This window comes from Pteropus vampyrus, unplaced genomic scaffold, assembly GCF_000151845.1.
Source record: "Pteropus vampyrus isolate Shadow unplaced genomic scaffold, Pvam_2.0 Scaffold186, whole genome shotgun sequence".
Taxonomy (NCBI): Eukaryota; Metazoa; Chordata; class Mammalia; order Chiroptera; family Pteropodidae; genus Pteropus; species Pteropus vampyrus.
Window position 1 is genome coordinate 1,659,489 of NW_011888967.1, and position 18,512 is coordinate 1,678,000.

Sequence of the window (18,512 nt, forward strand, 5' to 3'; positions counted from 1 at the left end):
AGCTCATGAAGTAAGCCATTTAATCTCTGGTCTTGTATTGACTGTAGGGAGGAGGGTAAAGGTAGTGCTAAAACTATACTGAGTCCTGTGGGAGATTTTTTGCATGTATTGTTTTGTAACTCTGTGGAATTATCCATCCCATTTTATTGATTTATATGTGACAAACTAAAGCACAGAAGATCTGAAAAACTTGCCCAGGGTTAAATGAAAATTAAATGGTCCAATCAGAATTTGAACTTGGGCCTTTTGGGCTCCAATATTTTCAAATAGTGGACGATAACTATCATTTTCCCATTGAGACTTTGATTTCTCACAGTGGTTCGCACATAATAATCTCTCAAATGATAGGAATTATATTGTTAATTTCTATTAATACTCTATATGTTGCCAGTGCCCTTTCAAGCCATCTCTTCCTTTTTTTTTTTTTTTCTTGCTGAGGCAGGCTGCTTGCAACATTCTCCTTTACTTGATTTTACTTGTACAAAATATCAGTAGAGTAGTCTTGCGTCCCACAGAAAAAATGATTCACAGGTGGCGAATCATTTGACAGAAGTCTTTTTTGAAATTACTTTCTCTTAAAACACAGGAACTTCCAAAGTCAAAATTCAGTTCCTTGGTGGTTCTGAGAGGAACTTCTCTTATTGCATTTTTGCTAGGATCGAATAGGATAATTAAATGTCAATAGTCGTTTATTTGAACTCTCCATCAGATTCTTAGCTATAGTTTCTTCTTACATATGGCTAGGATGGCATGCTTCTGAAGCAGTTACATTTTGGAAAGCTCTTATTATTTATTTTATTTATTCATTCATTTATTCAACAAGTATTTATTGAGAGCTGAGACCCTCAGCCAACCACTGATCTAGGGGATACAATGGGAAGTAAAAACAGCAAGTTCTTCATCAACTGGACCAAATTCTGTATCCCTTGATTTTCTATCTATTGCTATCACTTCTGCCCTCTGGAGCAACAGAAAAATGGTTAATTTCTGTTCCTTACTTGAAGATGGTTTTCCAGTTGCTTGTGTGACTAAGATTTTTTTCTTCGGGCTTTCCTTGTAAAGATAGTCACTTTAGTACTTTATTTAATATTGTCAGATGACCTAAAGGTGAAGAAAAAAAGTGGGTCTTAATTATTTCCTGAGTCTCAGTTTCCCTTTCAGTGAAATGAGGATAATTATACCCAACAGGTGACTGAAAATTCGAGTTATTATGGTACTTGTCTGAAATAGAATAAATATGTGCATGTATTATCGTGTATTGATAACATTAAGTATCTTTAACTGTATGCATATATGTTCCGGGTACTCTTCTAAATGTTCCTCATTTACTGTCATAATATTTCTGTGGGGTGCTTTGATGATTCCCATTTTACAGATAAGGAAATGGAGGCATATTGAGCTTAAATAACTTGTCCAAAGTCACACAGCTTGTAAATGGTAGAACTGAGACTTCATCTGAAACAGTGTAGCTCCAGAAACCTTGCTTATGTGTCTCTGGTTGGTAGCTATTTTTATATTGAGAGGGCTGAGAGAGTGACAAGAGTCAAATTGTTCAGAAAGTAAAGAGCAGTTTTGAGACTGAATTTAGAGCCTAATTTGATCTGCGGTATCATCTACTGTTTTAACTCATTGTCTACAGTTTGAAGTTCAGTCTGTCAGGTTCGTAGTCTTTCCTCGAAGCGGGCTTCCTTCCTCCCTTGTTGCAGCACCCAGTCCATTCAGCCCCCTGCTCACATGTGCTGGTTCTCTGTACACCTCATTGTGTGGTTCTTGGCAGCAAATATTAGTTTTCTTTTCTCAACACATCATTTGTTAGTTTCTTACACTGATTCAACTTGCAGCTTACAAACATATTTTTTCACTTAAGTATGGCTTTCTCGGTATAGTTTGGTTTCTTAGCTATTTACTACTCTAAATCAGTCTGCTAGTCTGGGACTCATAGGTCCAACTCAAATCGCAAACAAGGGTGTAATTTTTAAAATACATATAGAGATTTTACACATCAATGAAAGTAAGAACAACCCTGTAGAAAAATGAGCAAAGGATATGAACAGACAAGTAGCAAAAAAGCAACTACAAATGGCTCTTGTTTATGTGAAAAGACACTCATTCTGATTGTTATTAGAGAAATATATATTAAGGTTACCATATTTTTTCTTATGGCAAAGATAGGTACATATTTATATCTCTGTCTGTATTTATATCTATGGTCCTAAATGCTGCTGGCGAGGCAATAGGAAAATAGGTATTCTTATATGTTGCTCTTGGTAAAAAACGTTGGCATAGACTATATGAAAGACTCTTTGACAATTACCTATCAAAATCATAAATGCAGATTGCCTTTGTATAAGTCAAAGTTGCTCCACTTGGGCACTACTGATGTTTTGTGTCAGATAATTCTTTGTCCCTTGCATCGCAGGATGTTTAGCAGCATGCTTGACATCTACCCACTTGCTGCCTGTAGTACTCATACCCACTGCGTGGCAACCAAAGTGGCTTCGAGGCACTGCTAAATGTCCCCTCAGGGACAAAATCGCCTCTAGTCAAAAACCACTGGTTGAGATTTTTTATTGCTGCATAACATCTACTTCAAACTCAGTGCCTTAAAATAACTGTTTTATTTGTTCACGATTCTGAAATCTGGATTGGGCTTACCTGGGCAGTTCCTTTGCTGTTCTTGCCAGTGGTCACTCATATGTCTACATTTATTTGGTAAGGCAGGTGGGGCTGAACTCAGAGATGGCTGGGTTTTCTCTCTCTCCACGATGTCTTAGGTCCTCTTTCTCCATACGTGTTTTCTCGGTATAATAAGAGAGTAAAGGCACAACATTCTCTCCATGTGGTTTTCTAGTAGGGTAGCTGGATTTTTACATGGTAACTCAGGGCTTCCAAGGACACAAAAGTGAAAGCTGACTGGCCTAAAAACTGCTGCTTATTTTCGATTAAGCAATTTTTTTTTTTAACATTTCAATATAAAGCAAGGAATCTGTCTAGAATATTCTTGGACCTTTATGACTCCTTCTTTTGATTTATTTGATATCTGGATAAGACTGGTTCAAACAGAAATTATGCAAAATGTTTGCTGTTGAGCTCTCCTGCGTCCACAATATTCCAAACCTGGATGCCTTGGTTCTCAGGACTTAACCTGTCCTGGTCTTTCCTTTTTTTATCGTCATAACTTATCTTTCTGCTCAAATTTCTATTCACGGGGTTAATATCCTTTAGATCTTAGCTTAAATATCACTTCCTATATATTCCCTTGACAACATTATTTCAAATACCCCTTCCCCAACCCCAGTTCCAACAGGTGGCAAGAAACACTTGTGCAAGCACTTTTGAAGCCTCTGCTTACAACACTCTGCAATTGTTCCATTGGCTAAAGCAGGTCACATGCTGAAGTTGTTGAATAAAGAACTGAGCTCTGAGTTTTCTAAGCTGTGTTCAGCTCATTTACAAAAGACCCTGTGTCGATATGATCATGAGGAGGGTTGAAATTCCTCCCTCCAGTTCAAAGCCACTTGTATATTTTAACAGCGGTTTTCTAAAAACAATGCCTTGGTTTAAAGATGTGGTAAATTCTTACATCCAAATGGATCATAAAATTAGATTTTTCTACTCTTGTCATTTTTTGGCATCTTTTCATTGTACACTTAGAAACTTGGTGAATATTTGATGACTTTCGTTAGTTTATAATATTTCAAATAATCTTGATTATCTTTCAAAGTAGTTTCATGTTCATTTCTTTAGAGAGGAATGTAGGAAGAGATTTGTGGAACTGAACTGAACTGATAATAACTTCTGACAAGTTAACTATGGATTTTCAAATCAATGATGATCTCAAGTTTCCTGGAGACCTTTTTTTTTTTGTCATCCAGATGGCCCTGAGACTGCAGGGATATATATATATATATTTTTTTTTCTTGTACTTTATTTAGTTTTTAAAAATAACTATGGAAAATGCAGCGAACTTTTATACAATATATTTTTGGGGAAATTTGACAGCTTTGAATTTATGCAGGTAAGGTACTCCTAATCTTGCTTTTCCTTTCTAATTATGCTCCTTTGAAGAGCAGACAGAGTTCTTAATCTTTCAAGGCAAGGTGGGTTTATGTTTCTTTGATGATTGTCTGGAAGAGAGGAACAGGAAGGAAGAGATATAACTTAGGAGATAATGCATGATTTCAGGATATTGGTATTATTTCAAATTAAAATCTATGTACATAACCAGCTTTCAGAATTTTGATACAAGTTCACTTATTTATATTTAAAATCTTTCAGTACACATATCTATATATGAAAATTATGAAAAAGGTGCTACGTTTTCAGGTGTATTTCTTCAGTTTACATATATCATTCAGTCCTTGTACAGCAAACGTAAGATAGTGGTGGCAATACTGTATATATCTTAGGCATCATCTAAGGAAATCTTAATCCAAAATAGCTGCAGCAACTGTTGCAGTAGCAACTTTGTTCTAGTTCAGTGACCTCAGGCTACTCATTTCCCTTCTCAAGGACAATGTCCTCACCTGTAAGACGAGACAGTTGGAGAAATCTCCCTTCTAGTTCTTGGGTCTGGGTGCCAGCAGAAAAGCAAAAACGTTTGCATAAAGATGCCTGTTTTGGTCCTTAAGATAGAAAAATACTAAGGGTTTTTAACTTAGGATGGATTTGTACAAATTTTGAGGATTTCGTATGAGAATCAGGATGGGCTATCACTTTTTTCAGAGTAAAAGATTGTGTTTTAAATGGGAAAAAGAAAAGAGGTTTAATTTCTATTTACCTAACAGAATTTAGAAGCTTAAAATAACTAATTTCCCCTTTCTCTAAAATGACTGTGTCAGAGTTGTTTATATCAGAATTGTTTGTATTATACTCTAAAGCAAGTACCCAGAGATTTTAACAAAATCTGTAGTCTTCCTAACAAGCTGATGAATCATGAGAAGGACGTTAGTTGGATAGAAGGACATAAAGAAGAGATGGTCTTGTAGACAGTCAGCTGAACCACAGCAGAGAAAGGTCACACTAACTTGCCATCATGTTATCGTACCAGGTCAATGGGGAAAAAACTTTCTAAGTCTTTTAAATAGGTGAAGATGGCAAATAGCATATGGACACTTTCCTAGTGAAGCTTCAGTCACCTGGAAAATCATTTCCATACCCATACACCAAGTGTAGCAGGGAACAAGTATGAACAGGAAAACATGATTTAAAAACCATCTGTTCAGACCCTCGTGGAATGAAACACTGTTTGCAGAATTTAGTAATTTCTACAGCCCGAGGGAAAACAGGGATTGGAAGACTGGGTGACAATCAAGAGAGATTCTTTTTTAAAAGAGTTTGAAGGTAGGAAATTCAAAAGTACTGAATGCAGAGATACACAAACTCTCTCCAAATCATGGTATTTGGTCCTCTCTCCTCTCCTGAAGACTGTGGAAACTGTTTTGCCATCTTCTCGACTAACATTGTCACTCCGCAAACACTGTGCTAGGCCCTGAGGAGTTAAAAATGAAGGAGGTCTCATCTTGAATCTTTGATTCTTCAGGTGCCAGCCTACCAGCTGTGAGGGTATGGGCAGAATCAGAATGGCTGGGGTAAAACCTGTTTAAGAGTCACAGCACAATGTGGAAAGTTTGTAGCAGATGTGTGTACAGAGCCATCAAGGCTGAAGGGAAGCTCTAACTGACTCTAGAATGTTCATAGAAAAAGTAATATTTATTTGATATAGTTCTCAGGAGACAAAAAGGACAGTGGCCAATGTAGAACAGGGTTCGGCCAGCCAGTGTATGAAATGGGAGAACCAGCATTTCAGAGAGATGGGGAAAAAGAGAAGCACATATAGAGCCAGAGGTTTGAAAAAATAAGACATGTTTGGAGTGAGACTGCTGTTTCTCACCATTAAATGTTCCAGTTTCCTTTAGGTGATGCTCACTGTATGTTTCTCATGGCCTTCATCTCCAATCTGAATCCCAAAAGGACTCAGCTTCTTATCTTCACCAAAAGAAGTCATTGCAAGTGTAACCTGATAAAAGATTCTGATTAAGCCAATCATCAAGGGCTAAATAAGGGGTGACTAGAGGCACCCGTCACACAAATTTCTGAGCACTTACAGGGTGTATAGCTAAGCTCCTTAAAGCCTTGCTATATTTAATTCTCTCATAATGACGCAATGTGCTTGTTACTATCATTATTTTCATTTTAAAATGAAGAAACTGAGGCACAGAGAGCCTGGGCATCTTGTCTTAAGTTATATAGACAGTGAGCTATGGATCCTAGTTCTAACCCAGGCAATCTGAACAAAGGGTCTCAACTCTGAGCCAGTGTGCTCTCCTGCCTCAAGACTGAGCACTGCCCCCACCAAGAAAAAAAAAGTATCATATGAACATCCCACTCTTCCTGGGGCTTCTTTCCTCATATGGAGAGGATAGCACAGCAGTGAGGGGGTCACATACCATGCGAATGGGGGGCAAAGAGATGTGCCAACCAGATCTGCTTTCAAGGGAGGACATGCTGCCCAGCTTTGAGTGCTGTCAATAGCCGACCCTCTCAGGGACTGCTTCAGCTACTGAGTACCCTTGCCCAAGGTCATGCTGCTTTCCAGTGACTGATTCAGGCGGGTTTATGAATGTTCAGCCACGTAGGCCCGATAATTCTGAAGGACCATGCTAGCTCCACGGCCTCTGGGGGTTGGCTGAGCCTGTTGTCGAGTCCACTTTGCAGTTCACTTTCTCCCTCTGCCCCATCCTGCTTCTTGTCCCTCCCATCACAGGTCTCCACCTTTGGGTATTCCTTAATGAACATCCTGCCACGTGGTCTCAGAGTCTGCTTCCCTGGGAACGCGACTGGTGACGACATCAGTTCTACTGACCAGAAAAGTCTTCTCACTTTGTTCTGTGTCCTTTGTAACTTCCTTCCACATCAGTTTTCTTTATTTTTCATGATCCTGATAAATATATTGAAGAACAAGAGTTTATAAAATTCTTAAAAGTAGGCTACACAAAGATTCACACCCCCCTCCCTCTTTTGTTTAGTAGACTTTAATTAGAGCAATTTTAGGTTCACAACAAAATTGAACAGAAGGTACAGAAATTTCCCTTGAACTCCCTGATCCCCATCCTCCCTGCACAGCCTTCCCCCATCAACATCCATTTCCATTGGTTTAGCAATAGATATAGGTTATAGAAGTGAGAGCTCTTTAAAACCAAAACTCTCATTAAAATAATGTATATAAATTTTTAATTGTTATTTTTAATGTTCGAGGGGCTGACAGATTTGATTCCAGTAGGCTCTCATTGTGTGATCTTAGGCAGGCTCCTGAAACTTTTTGAGTCCCAGTGTCTATACCTCTTGGAATAATAATTATTGGGATGATTAGATAACATATTCCAACTCTAAGCAAAGTGACTGACACTTTAATAAAGAATCATAAAATGGATATATTTAATGTGAAGTTGGCACTGCACAAGCAACAGGGTGTATTTGTTTTCTGTGACTGTTGTAACACATTACCAAAAACTTGGTAGCTTAAAACAACACACATTTATTCTCTCATGCCAGAAGTCTAAAATCAGTTCCACTAAGCTGAAATCAAGTTGTCATCGGGGCCTTCCTCTCTCTGAAGGCTCTAGGGGAGAATGCTTCCTTGCCTTTCTTCCAGCTTCTGGTGGCTTGCTGGCATTCCTTGACTTGTGGCCAGTATCACTCCAATCTCTGCCTCCATGGTTATATTACCTCCTCCTTATCTCTGTCAAATCTCCTTTCTGCCCTCCTTTTATAAAGATACATGTGATTGCAGCTAGGGCCCACCCTGACAACCCAGGATAATCTCCCCAACTCAAAATCCTTAATTTAATTACATCTGCAAAGACCCTGTTTCCATATAAGGGAATATTTTCATGTTTCACTGAATAGCATCTGATATCTTTGGGCGGCTATTTTTCAGCTTATCATACAGGGCAACACGGTTCCTGTCCTGTCTTTATAAGGCATGGCCCTAAACATTTCACCTTCAAACCACTAAACTCTTCCTTTGTCCCATCCCATTTGTCATCGGCCTTGTTTTAAGAACTTTCTTCCCTCTTCCAGAAGGGACAGTGGCTCTCCAAGTCGGATGTTTATGTCTCAACACTAAACGGTGTTGTTATTTTGGATGCACCTTTCCGAGGCTTCAATTGATTCAAGGGTGCTCTCTAGCACTGTTTCTCAAACTTAAATATCTAGGCCCCTCTGATTCAGTAGGTTTGTGAGGTCCGGGAAACCAAAAATTTCAAAATGCCCCAGGAGAATCTTACAATCAGCCAAGAGTTGGAAATATCATTTCCTATATAGTCTTGAACCAAAATTCTTCAGATAGGGAATTCCCTTTCCTGCCTGCTGGGTGTGCGTCATGGTTACATGACTGAGTTTTTGTTAAAAGGGGGGGGGGGAAGCATTTCCGAAAACTGAATAGTCCGATCTGTACAGTATTCACTGAAAGAGTTTCCTAGCAGAAGCACTTCCAGTTCCGAATAATAGATGACGACGGCCGGGATTTGGCAGTCCTGCCGTCACCAGCTCGGGACCTCGTAGGTCTGACCGACCAAGCCTGGGCTGTGCCCTCAGCGGGAGCCAAGGCTTTTCCTCAGTGAGAGCAGCCCCAGCGAAGGATGCTATATCAGCCCGGGGGCGGACGTAGGTTCAGAGGTACTTACTTAGATACTGGGGTAGGCCGGGGAGTGGCTTTCATGGCCACTCCTGCAAGCGGCAGCCACTCCAGAGTGGCGCGAGCAAGGGGCGTGGGGAGACGTAAGTATATTTATTCTGGCATGAGAGCAGGGTGCTGGGGCCGCCCCAAGCTGCCAGAGGATCTGTCCTGATCCAAGAGAGGACTGGTTCTTCGGAAAGAGCTGAGAACCCACTGCCCGTGGTTGGCCAGGTGGGGGCGGCCGTGGTGCGTGGCCGGAGGAACAGAAAATTTGCGGGAGCAGTGGAAGTCACTTTGGGGATGATAGGGCGTAGAGTCAGGCTCAGTGAAGGCTCAGTGTCCAGCTCAGCCGTGGGGGGATGGAGGCTCAGTGTCAGGGTCTGCTGGGGGCGATGGGGATGCAGAACCCAGCTCAGCCGGAGGTAGTGAGGGGGTCGTGTCAGGCTCAGTAGGGAGTTCACCGGGGCGCCGAGTCAGGCTTAGCCAGGGGATGATGGGAACGCAGAGTCAGGTTCAGCCAGGCCAAGTGCACCCAGCGCGGAGCGGCGTGGCACGGATAGGAGCTTGCAACTACAGCCCCGGGTGCTGATTGGGGGCCTACCCCCGCGGTCGTGCGACCCGGCGCGGTTCCTTGGCGCCGCAGCCAGAGGCACTGAATTCGGGCGTCCGCCGCTCTCGCTGAGCCGGTGTGGCGGGAGGAGCTCTGCGCGGTCACCGCCTCCTCCCGCCGTAGACTCCTCCTCTCCCTCCGCCTCCCGCGTCTTGCCCGCCCGCCGGCCCAATCCGCAGCCCTCGGCCCAGCAGAGCCGGGTCGCTTGTCTGGCCGGCGGAGGCTGAGCGCGACCCTAGAGAGCCGCGGCGCCCGCCGACCAGGGACAAGCGGGACTCCCGGGACCCTGCTCTGCCCAGTGCCGCCGCCTCCTCCCCATTGTCGCGGGGACGCTCCGGCCGCGCCGCCCGGGCCGCAATTCTCCTCCTCTTCCTCCCCGAGGGGAAGGAGCGGAGAAAGTCAAGCGGCTGCTCCTGGAGGGAGCGAGCCGAGGCCCTTGTCCCCGAGGCTCGGGGCTGGAGGCGGAGGCGGAGGCGGAGGGAAGTGCGCGTCACTCGCTGGAGAGTTTCACCTCCAGGCTGAGGCTGCGACTGCGGTTGCCAGTTGCGTAAAAGCAGCAGCGGCGGCAGCGGGGGGCGCCGGGGCTCGAGCGGCTCCCTGGCCATGGAGAGGAGATCCGGACTCGGGGACGCCAACAGCTCGGCTCTGTCTCTTTGGACCGCTGAGTAGGTACCTGAATTAGCCGACGCTAAGCCGGGGAGGGACAGGTAAGAAGCACCCGGTCACCCGCTCCCCGCCGAGCTTCTCTTGCTGCCCGCTGGAGGCCACGGCGAGGACGCTGACCGCGATCCCCCCGCACCTTCCCAGCTCCCGGCGGCCTGGCATTTACGCATTTCTGCTGAAATGGAAAACATCCCCTCTCCCCCCGCACGCCGCCTTTCCCCTCTGGATTAGGAGTAACCAGACTACCCCGGAGTAAATCCTCACCGTAAGAAAGGGTCTTTGGGAACCTTTGGTCTGTGATTTCTCTCCCTCTTTCTTTTCGTTACGTTTACGGGGAGGGAAACAATGGACCTTTGAAAGTCGGTGTGAACAGCTTCAAACTTTCTGGAGTAGGCTGGAGTGGGGGAATAAACCCCACAGGAAGCTGACTACAGTGAAAGGTTGATGGAATGTGTGTTGCAGAGTTTCGGCTTTAGTGCGCGCGCGCGCGCGCGTATGCCTTTGGGGTGATCTTTGTCTCTTTACTATTCCCTGGAGTTGTTGCCCCCCCCCCGCCCCCATCCCACTTTCTGTTCAAGTAAGGCAAGGCTTTAAAATCGTGTGCAGCTTAGCCTTGGACCACACTCCCAGCTTGCCAGTGCAGAGTCAGGAGATCTTGGCAAAGGAAAGAAAACCGTGAGGACCCCAAAATACTGTAGTCAGTGCTAGTTGCTAGATCCTTTGCAATAAAACCAAGGTCTTGACATCCCTGGATGCTCTCTGCTGCGGATTAATATGTGTCACCAGACCTCACTGTGAACCGGAAACCGCTTACTTATATTTTCCACCTAAGGTTAGGACAGCAGACTTTGATATATGTCTCCTTTCATCAGCAGTAGGGGTTAAGAATAGAGTGCTTAATAATTTTAAGAACTTTTCATTCCGCACAGGAGCCACTCACTGGCCTGTGTCCCCTCTCCTTGTTTCAGTGTGACAATGAGATGTGTTGTTGCATAATTGCACGTGTTGAGCGTGCTCAGATGTCTTCCTGAGTTCTTTCCCACTACAAAGTGGTTAGAATTTAGAGGAAATGGGAGCGAAGGGAGGTTTCACCTGAGCTGCGGCGGGAGGCCTGAATCTCAGGGCAGCCTGGCATACCTGCTGGAAATGGCTTTCTGTTAAAAACAAATGCATTTAAAATATTTAGCGTTATGGTTCTTTGGTTGGCTAGAATGGAGCTATTACTGTTGGTTTGATCCTTGAAGGAAGCTTGGTGTTTTCAGAATTGGTCTGGGCATTACACTTTGGTTGTATGTCTTTGACTGGCTGTTCACAGGGCTCTTTTGAGTTTGCATTTCTGGGCAAAGAAGAAGAAAGTGCAGTAGGCACTTCCTCTGTTTTGTAAACATTGGGTAGCACCTTTTGGTGCTTTATCCTTTACATTAAAATCACTCCCCTCAGCTTTCTGTGTACCTGCACTCCAGGGTCAGAGTGTGTAGGGGTGGAACTGAAAGTCTTCTTTCAATTCAGTCCACCTCATTCTGTTTTACCTGAATGTGTGTTTACAGGCTCAGAAAATTGAGGTGAATTCTGAGTCATTGCCTGTCTTGCTTTAACAGCCTGTGACTGAGAAAGCAAGCTGAGGACTGTCGCTGTGTGTGAACAGGGAAGCCAAAACTATAAATTCTTACATGACTTCCTTTGTCACAGCTAATTATTTGAGTAACGTCTTTCTTGATCTAGTCTGTAACCCGCAGATTTTCAGAAGTCTCAGATTTCACTACAGGAAACCATAATGAGACAACACCTCATTCATGTTCTAATAGACCTAATCAAGCCTGTTCTCAAACAGCTACCTTGAAAATGAAAAGAAGACAAAGCAAGGGAGTAAAGTAGTTGTGGGCCATTTCCTGAAGTTGAAAGGCTGCTACTTACTACCTATGCATCTCTGGGCAAGTTTCTGAAAGTGAGAATAATGATGTGATGAACTACACTTCAGAAAGAGAAAAATTAAATGATTACTATCAAATTCACAGTTTAAGACTTACATGGGATGATATATGTAAATGTGTACATTGTAAAGTGCTGTAAAATATGGGTATTGCATCATTCACCCTGCCACCCTCCGCAGATTTAACTAACAATTACTAATCACCTATTGTATGTCAGGCCCTCTGCAAGCAATCTGAATGCCAGCTCGCTTCCTGCTTTGTTAGGGAAAGGGGAATTGGATCTAGTGGTTGAAGCTTGAGGGGGGAGGTCACAGGGAGCCAAGATAATCAGTGTGGTGGCTTCCATCTATAAAGATAAGACAATGTCTGCTGTTGAAGAAATGAGATTAGCGAAGGAGGAAAAAAAATGAGCAATTAGAAAGCTTAGTAAGTGTGTAAATTTGGGAGAATTTTATGCATAGAGTGCTTTAAGAACCCAGAAGAGGACCAGATTTGGGGGGATGGGGTAGCAATTTAGTGAAAAATAAAATTTACTGAATCAGACGAAATAGTAGGACTGAAAACTGGTGTGAGCGGTACCATTTTGAAGTGTCAAGATTAGAGGACCCGAAGTCAGCTGAGTTTAAAACAAGGCTCTGACAATTGTAACCATTTGCTATTGTGAAGTCTCCCAATTTTTCATACTTTGTTTCTTCATCTGCAAAATGAGTTTAAAAATACTTTATGAAATTCTTTGAGGAGTAGCTTATCGTATTTGATAAAGTACCATACAAGTTAGTGCCTTTTGGTATCAAAAAGTACTTTCAAAATATGTTCTCTTTAAAGCTATAGATAGAAATCGTAATTTAGTCCAATTGGTCTCAGTCACAGATTTCTATTTTGTTCTGAATCCCATCTTGAGTACAAGTCTTAAGACTTTAGGTTAGCTATTGTCACATGGTGTTCCTCATGTGTTTGGGCATCACAGCCACTGGAAATCTTTTCACTGTTTTTGACTCTTGAGCACTAATTAGAAGGATGGGCTGTCGATTACAGTACATCAATTGAGAGGTGCTTGTGTGGAGGTGCTTGTGTGGGTCTTTACTCTAACTTTTGTACTTTTTTCCCTTCCTCTCAAGTGAAGCTAGCTCTTCTGCATTCCTCTATCTTAACAAGATATAGAAAAGGAAAAGAAAGCTATGCACCTGCATTTTTGAGACCATAAATATCACCTTCACTAGATGAGATGAGTACTAGACTTATTAGGGCGATCACTTCGTAAGGTATATAAATGTCTAATTACTATGTTGTACTATGTTGAAACTAATATAACATTGTACATCAACTGTAATTGAAAAATGTGAAACAAACTCACCCTTCCTAGTTTTCTCCATTTGTAAAGAGGTGTACTTTTCAACTACACTGTTAAAGAAAGGCTGTTCTCAGTAACAGCGGCAGCTGTCTAGATGAACTTTGAATCTGTAAGCACTACTTGCTCTAATATAGTTACCTTAATTCTCCTCTTGAAATGGACTTTTAGCTCATCTGACGTTTTAATAAATTGCCTTTGATAGAAATCCATACTCGGATATTTAAAATTATCATGTTAACTGTGACTTTTTTGGGAGGAGGGCAGTATGAATGTAACTCAGTTTTCAGGACAGTACTACACATGCTGACTCTTAGCATGTAGTTTGAAAGGGCCTTAAAAAATATTAAAACGAGGAAGTTGAGACCCAGAGGGGCTAACTAATTAGGTAAGGTCATATAGTAAATTAATGACTGCACAGGGACAAGAACCTCTTTGTTCCTATTTCTAGTCAGCATTTTTTTTTTCTCTAATATACTCTTAATTTGTTCCTGTTTGGTTTTGTTAGCTATTTAGTTATTTTAATGTTTTAATGGTGAGAGTATTTGCATTTGGGCTCAGAAACCCATAGTATCCAAGTTTAAGGCAGACAGCGACTTTTTTAAAAAAAATTTTATTTGGGAGAATTTACATATGATATGATATACAAAGTGGGGTGATGTTACTATTACTAAATTTCTGCCGAATAAGGAACTAAGTGTAAAAATAATGTTAACTTTATTTGCATCTTCTGTAAATACTACACAAATTTCAGATATTGTAGAAGTGCACATTTTTAAGAAGAAACTAAGTTCCTGGAAACATTCAGATTTGTGTTGTGAATCATAAGATAAAAAATATTAGTACTATGTTTGCATGTTCTTTTGTTTTTCCTCTACTTGCTTTGGAAAGCCTTTACACCATTGGTTGTCAGGAACTACATTCAGCAGATATTTTATTGCATTCCCAAGAAGTGCAAGGCAGTGTACTGGTTGCTGTGAGCAATACAAAGATGAATGAGGCGGAAGGCCTTTTAAAAAAAAGTCTCTTAAAAAAAGGGGAACAGACTAGGAAACTGTGTATGGATTAAAACATGGAATTGCTGTCTCTCAAATCAGTCCTTTGATCTGGTAAGCAAATCTGCTTTGAAATTGGTATTATTAGACTAACCTCGTAACCAGATTTGTAAACGAGATTTATTTTCATGACATAGTAACAAGTAATAAACATCTTACATTTATTTTATCAGAGCTCTATCTTAGTTTGAACAATAAGTAAAAATTTGGCAACATTTGATGGGATTTCATATTATGGAAAGTTTGCTTAGCAGAGCTGTGGCAGTCTTAGCTTTCATATATATATATATATTTTTTAATGGCTTTAATGCTGCATAGAAGTGTGATTGGAACACTGTTGTTGTCTGAAAGGGTTGCAGTTTAAGACAATCTGTATTGAGCCACTGAGAAAAGAATTGTCCTCATTGACTCTGAGTTTGATGTGAGTATCTTAAAACGTGAACATCCACTACTAGATGTCCTGGTCATGTTTGATTACTAATTCTCTCTGAAGAGTGAAATTGTTATTGATTTGGGGGCTCTTGCCTAATTATCTGGTTGTACCTGGAGACTGCAAGCCTTCTGTTATAACGGTCTTCAGCAATAGTGACTCACTTCTCTGAAGAATGAGGTTTCTTTGCATAGAGTGAGGTTGGAAAACTAATTGTTAACATTTTAGAGATTGGAAAGCTTTAGCATAAGGATCAAATGCTGGTTTCAGAAGGAATGAGAGAAATGAGTTATTGTTTGGTTTTCTTATTGTGGTAAAAAGAAAAAAAAAACCACATAACATTGTTTTTTAATACCATCAGTGCCACTGCTATAAAAAATAAACTTTATATGAGGATTTAAAAAATATTATACTTTATTAATGCAGAAGATGTGGCTTTAATTATACAATGGGTGCTTTGGTGATAGCCACTTCCCAGCCATCCTGTGGCATGCTCAGTCAGAAACAAAGCATTAGTAATATTAAAAGAGCCAGCAATTCAATAGAAGTAGGCTGTATATGAAGTCATAGCTGAAAAGGTCAAATGGGAGATGAATTGTCTTTTCAGCATGGTCAATGACACCTTTTGATTAATGTCAAATTGCTGCTTTTCCAGGGCCTGCGCTGATTTAGACACTGTCCTTACCTCATGGCCACCCTTCACAATGTATGATCAGCGCATGGATAACTTTCCCCAGCGGCCTGGTTACCATGTCGTCTGAGCTCGGCTTTACCCTTAAATTATTTCTTCTTGCTCCCTGTTTCTACTTGAGGCACTTGAGCTCATCGTGCAGCTCCCGTTTGCCTGTCTTGCTGACCACATTCTTCTCCCTGTTCAGCCATGCAAAGTCCAACCATTGCTTTAGTGCTCAGTAGGTTGCTCATTCAGTAGGACTCTTGCCTTTTTTTTCTGGCACCCTTGAGTTTTGATGAACATCGAGGAGATTGTGGAGGAAGTATAAAATGGTCCTTTTGTTAGGCCTCAGTTTCACGTGCCCTAGGAGGACAAGGGACTATGACTCTTTTGTATTTTGGATTGGAAATTATTTGCAGGTGATCCTGCCTGCCAGTCTTCCAGAGAATATGAAAGACTTTGTGAGTCTGTTGTCCCACTCCAACCCACCATGTTGGTCATTGCTGGACAGTGTGTTGTCATTTTAGTTGCAGAGTTCAGTGGTTGGTTTTAGTTCACACACACAAAGTAAGGAAGCTATTAGTAGTAGTCTGATGGTATACATTTTGGTAAGTTTGCTAGGATTCTTAAATAGTGAAAGTCTGTTCCATTCGTAGTGATTTAATAAATTCAGGCGATCACCTCTTTAGACCAACCAGTCTGCTGTCTTTGCCACAACATGCATCGTAACTGTGTTTACCTGTGTCATCTCCTGACCCCCTCAACATGGCATTTGAGCTCCTTGAAGGGAGAGATAATATATAGGTTTTTGCACCACTGGATCCCCGTCATTGAGCAGAGTCCTTGTCTCCTAAGAGCTGCTTGAACCTGAATGTGTTCCCCATTTGGCAAGGCTTTACTCTCAGTGGTTAATGTATTTAAAATAGGCTCTGTGTTGTAATATAAGAAATAGTACACTTAGGTTCTGGTCCTGGCCCTACCATTATTAGAAACTCTGCCTTGCTGCCGGATTGAGTAGCCCTGGATCATTTCAGTCTGCACATCTCATTATTCATCTGGAATATTTCTTAGTTTGAAAGGCCTGCCAAAACATACTCATTATATGTTTCCTATTGTCATTGCATTCTGATGTTCATATATCACTAGATCGTGAACTTTTGGTATGTCTGTGCTAATTTATCAAACACATCTCTGTTGTCTCTCCCCTCTCTTCCCCCACCTTTCAACGTTCTACCAATATAACTTTCTTGGATCTTCCTTCTTGAGAAATGTTTTAAAGTTTTGTCCGTGGAGCTTGGCAGAAAATGCAGCCAAGCTCGGCCCTTTGCTGTAACTTTAATTAAATCAACCTCCCTCAGGTCAGACTTTGGTTTTGGTTCTTTCTTTCGAAGGCCAGCTGCAAGGCTGATGACATGCCTGCGCCTGCCATTGTGTGCCTCTGCACAGCCATCCGTCACTGTCAGCAGGTTGGGAGCCTTTCTGCTGTGTTCTCCCAGCCAGTGGGGAACAAGGGCAAAGGGGGGATGGTCTGAAAAGCATTGGGAGGGGGGAAGAGAAAAGAGAACAGCTTTTCAATAGAAAGGAATTAAGGAGAAAAAGGAATCTGAGGAATAATAATCGGAAAAAAGGAAATAAGTGAAAAGCAGAAGGCTGGTAGGTAAAATGACCCTTTTCTTTCTTCAGTTTCCCAACTTAAAAGACGGTCTTCCTCCGGTTTTGTTTATCCTTTAGAGATTGGAAAGCTTTAGCATAAGGATCAAATGCTGGTTTCTTCACTTCTACCCAGAGGCCTATGTACTTTACTTAAAAAAAAAAAAAAAAAATTTTTTTTTTTGATTGGGCAAGGAATGTTAGATATTCTTCATTGTCGCCCTTTCTGTAGATTGTCACCCCATTGGTCTGTAGATCTTTATTTTTTCCCCTTCTGTCTCTCTTTTGTTGCCCATGATAATGTTCTCCAGCCTTTTTACCCTATCAGCCATCTTGGCTTTAGGGTCAAGCTTTGCTTTTCATGCACAGGTTTAACAGAGTTGAAAAAAGACAGGATTCATGAATTATTTGGTAGCAGAAAAATTAGACATCTGCCTCATGTACCTTACATAAATGAGAGAAATATATGAATTAAAAATGTTTCTTAAAGGTCACTTATTTAACTCTAAAATGGGAAAGTGTTCACTTGGTTTACTTTAGACATTTGATATAAATAAAGACTCTGTTTTGAGGCATCCTATTTTAACAGGAGATTCCAATATAATTTGCCGAGAATATATTCACCTTTGTGAAATTGTAGCTAATTTGATAATCCGAAGTCCTTAAATACAGACTTATAAACATTGTTTCATTGTTTTCAACGTAAGCACACTCTTGGAATTCTTGGTTAACTTTTGTTTTCCAGGAATTTACTATTTCTTGACTATAGTTTCTAGCAAAGAGTACAGCATGGCTTAACTGAAAAGTGAATTTCTAAGCAGGAAATAATAATATCTTCTAACTTTAAATAATACTTATTCCAACTCAAATGTTTAGTGGCTAAAAAATAATTTTTAGAGAATTTAGTCTTTTTAGGACTATGTTTGAAATATTCCTTGTAATTTCTCTATATTATATTTTAATAGAGTTAGTATATATTGGGAGAGTTAATTTTCTTTTGAAGGAGGAGATAGGATATAAACAATACATGGTACCAAACTAGAAGTCGGGTGCATATTGGTGTTTACATATTATAATAGCTTAATTTGGGGGAATATCATTCATCATATATGTCTAAATTGACCAAGTGGAGAAAAAAAGGTAGAAGAATTAAAGTTTCTCAGTCCCTTATCCTTTCAGTTCATAGGAAGAGGTTTATAAGTAAGGGTTGTGCGTTCTCCTTTTACCTCTAAACGTTGGTCTGGGTACGATCAGCTTAGTAAAAGTGAACCAGGATCAATATAAATGAATTAACTGTGCAGTGTATTATTTCTTGGGAATGTGCCAGACAATTGCAGTTGATAGTGACTCATCTAGTTTTTGAGAGTTGAAAGAAAAAGACAAAAGGGATTGACAAGTACAAGTGCAAAGTAATAATGAAGAATGTGTCTTGTGCAACAGTGTAAAGGCATTGTCCTATTTAGAGGTCTCAG

The 18,512-nt window shown here is 41.2% G+C and overlaps 1 protein-coding gene across 2 annotated transcripts in view; it reads left to right on the forward strand.

Moving 5' to 3' along the window:
- Positions 1–8,831: 8,831 nt before the first annotated feature.
- The window catches only part of TMEM2 (transmembrane protein 2), a 69,371-nt gene continuing 59,690 nt past the window's right edge, over positions 8,832–18,512 (forward strand). Inside the window, exon 1 of one of the 2 annotated variants that reach the window (XM_023537348.1) lies at positions 8,832–8,911. The gene's annotated coding sequence lies outside the window, so the exon portion shown is untranslated. Of the gene's footprint in view, positions 8,912–9,473; positions 9,998–18,512 lie in introns of those variants that run through there. The other variant, XM_011371267.2, reaches the window with a different exon arrangement.